Raw genomic sequence first — 3,694 nt, 5'->3', positions numbered from 1 at the left:
CTTATCACAGCCACGAAAATACCAATGCAGACTACTTGGGATCAATAGGGTTGTCCTATCACTCCTCCTGCCATTGCCTACACCATGTCCACTGCCCAGAGGCCCAAGTACCCACCCACCTGCCCAGCCTACCACTGCCATTATTGGCACACGAAAAGCCTCCCAGAGGCCCAGTAATTGATCTGCCTGGACAGGTTAACATTGGTGCTAGTGTATGCTGCCCTGGGACCAAAAAAATAGGCATGCTCAACCTACCACTGCCACCACTGGGAACTGTAAAATGGGTTACCTGGCATCCCAATCCCCAGCAAAACTCTCACACAGACACTACTAACAGCCACATCCTAAGCCACTGAGGAAATTACAGACACCATTGAGGCTGATTATAGCCAAATAAATCATACAGAGACTACACTATTCCATACACCCAGAATCAAAGCTAAAATGTCCTACAGAACCAACACCATAGATACACCTACAGGAAAATTCTCCTGTGAAAGCAAATGCAAAATGTTGGAAGAAGTGACTATTATATCAAATGTCAATTATATTATACCAATGATGTATATCAACAGAAAGACAGAAGAAATATGAAAAATCAAGGAATATGACACCTTCAAAGAGAGAAAATCATTCTCCAGAAACAGATTCCAATGAAAAGGAAAATTTTCAAGTCCTGGAAATATAAATCAAAATAATGATATTAAAGAAACTCAGTGAGGGGCCAGGCACAGTGGCTCTTGCCTGTAATCCCAGCACTTTGGGAGGCCAAGGCAGGTGGATCACGAGGTCAGGAGATCGAGACCATCCTGGATAACATGGTAAAACCCCGTCTCTACTAAAAATACAAAAAAAAATTAGCCAGGCTTGGTGGCGGGCACCTGTAGTCCCAGCTACTAGGGAGGCTGAGGTAGGAGAATGGCGTGAACCTGGGAGGCGGAGGTTGCAGTGAGCCAAGATCTCTCCACTGCACTCCAGCCTGGGCGACAGAGCAAAACTCTGTCAAAAAAAAAAAAAAAGAAAAAGAAAAAAAAAAAAAGAAGCTCAGTGAAATACAAGAAAACACAAATAAGCAATACAAAGAGATCAGAAAAACAGTCTAGGATATTGCATTAGTCCACTTTCATACTACTATGAGGAAATACCCAAGACTGGGGAATTTATAAAGAAAAAGAGGTTTAATGGACTCACAGTTTCACATGGCTGGGGAGTCCTCACAATCATGGTGGAAAGCAAAGGAAGAGCAAAGGCATGTCTTACATGGCATCAGGCAAGACAGCAAATGCAGGGGCGCTGCCTTTTATAAAACAATCAGATCTCATGGGACTTATTCACTATCACAAGAACAGCACAGATAAAACCCACACCCATGATTCAATTACCTCCCACCTGGCCTATCCCATGACACATGGGGATTATGGGAACTACAATACAAGATGAGATTTGCGTGGGGACACAGCCAAACCACACCAGATATGAATGAGAAATTCACCAGAGATAGTTATAATAAAAAAATTCATATGGAAATTCTGGAAATGAAGAGACCACTGAATGAAATAAAAAGTACACTTAAAACCTTCAAAAAGGAACTATATGAAGCAAAAGAAAGAACTTTAGAATTTGAAGAAAGGTCTTTTGAAATAACCCAGTCAGACAAAAGTAGATAAAAAAAGAGAAGGAATAAATCCACATGACTTATGTAACACCGTAAAGCAACCAGGTATTCAAATTATTTTGTGTCCCCGAAGGCAAAAGGAAAAAAAAAAGGTATAGAAAAACCATTTGAAAAAATAATAGCTGGAACATTCCAAGTTTAGCAACATATTTAGACATCCAGAAATAGGAAGCTAAAATATCTCAAATACACACAATTAATACATTTTATCTCCACAGCACATCATAGTCAAACTGTCAAAAAAAAAGTCAAAGACAAAGAGAAAATTGTAAGGCAGCAAGAAAAAGACACCTAGTCATATATAAAGGGACCTCCCCACCCCCACCCCACAATCAGACTAACAGCAGATTTCTCAGCCAAAAAAAAAAAGTAATAAAAGGAGAAAATGGGATTTTATATTTAAAGTCCTGAAAGGGATAATATATTCAAAGTGTAGAAAGAAAAAAAAAGCAGCTGACCAAGGATACTATCTGCAGCAAAGTTATTCTTTACTAAAAGGACAAATAGTCCTTCCTATGCAAGCAAAAGATGAGGAAATTCATTACCACTAGACCAGATCTACAAGAAATGCATAAGAGAGTCCTACAGCTGGAAGCAAAAGGACTACATCCATTTTCCTGAATAGACATGAATGTATAAAACTCAATGGTAAAGCAAACACAGAGATTAAAAAAAGAAAGAACTTAAATGTTACTATCACAGAAAACCACCAAATCACAATGATAAACAAGAAAAGAGAAAGAAAGGAACCAAGGATATACAAAACAAGCAGAAATCAATTAGTAGAATGACAAGGATAAGCTTTCACATATCAATAACAACCTTTAACGTAAACAGATTAAGCTTTCCACTTAAAAGATATAGACTATCTGAATGGATAAAAAATATGGTCCAGGCCAGGCACAGTGGCTCATGCTTGTAATCCCAGTACTTTGGGAGGCTGAGGCAGGTGGATCGCGAGGTCAGGAGATCGAGACCATCCTGGCTAACATGGTGAGACCCTATCTCTACTAAAAATACAAAAAATTAGCCGGGCATGGTGGTACACACCTGTAGTCCCAGCTACTCAGGAGGCAGGTGAATCACTTGAATCCAGGATTCAGAGGTTGCAATGAGCCAAGATTGTGCCACTGCACTCCAGCCTGGGTGACAGCCCGAGACTGTCTCAAACAGAACAAAACAAAACAAAACAAAACCCGATTACATGCTGCCTACAGGAAACTCATCTCACCTGTAAAGACATTTTCTAATGGCAATGCATATTTATTTATTTTGTAACTTTTTATGGTTAATTTTTGTGAGTACATAGTAAGGGTATATATTTATGTGGTACATGAGATGTTTTGATATAGGCATGCAATGCATGATAATCATATCATAAAGAATGGGATATCAATCTCCTCAAACATTTATCCTTTGTGTTACAAACAGTCCGATTATACTATTTTAGTTATTTTAAAATGTACAATTAAATTTTTATTGACTATAGTCACCCTCTTGTGCTATCAAATAGTAGGTCTTCTTCATTATTTCTAACTAATTTTTTGTACCCATTAATCTCCCTCCTACCCCTACCCCTCTATCCACTATCCTTCCCAGAATCTGGTAACCATCCCCTGCCCTATGTCCATGAGTTCAATTGTTTTCATTTTTAGATGCCACAAATAAGTGAGAACATGAAATGTTTGTCTTTCTGTGCCTGGCTTATTTCACATAACATAGTGAACTTCAGTTCCATCCATGTTGCAAATGACAGGATCTCTTTCTTTTTTATGGCTGATTCATATTCCATTGTGTATATTTACCACATGTTCTTTATCCATTCATCTGTTGATGAACACTTAGCTTGCTTCCAAATTTTGGCTATTGTGAACAATGCTGCAACAAACAGGGGAGTGCAGATATTTCTCCAATATACCAGTTTTTTTTTGACTTGTGGATATATACCCAGCAGTGGAATTACTGGGTCTTATGGCAGCTCCATTTTTAGTTTTTGGAGGAACCACCAAAGTGTTCTCA

Source organism: Pan troglodytes, chromosome 3 (genome assembly GCF_028858775.2).
Source record: "Pan troglodytes isolate AG18354 chromosome 3, NHGRI_mPanTro3-v2.0_pri, whole genome shotgun sequence".
Taxonomy (NCBI): domain Eukaryota; kingdom Metazoa; phylum Chordata; class Mammalia; order Primates; family Hominidae; genus Pan; species Pan troglodytes.
Note: the sequence above shows the minus strand (reverse complement) of the source record.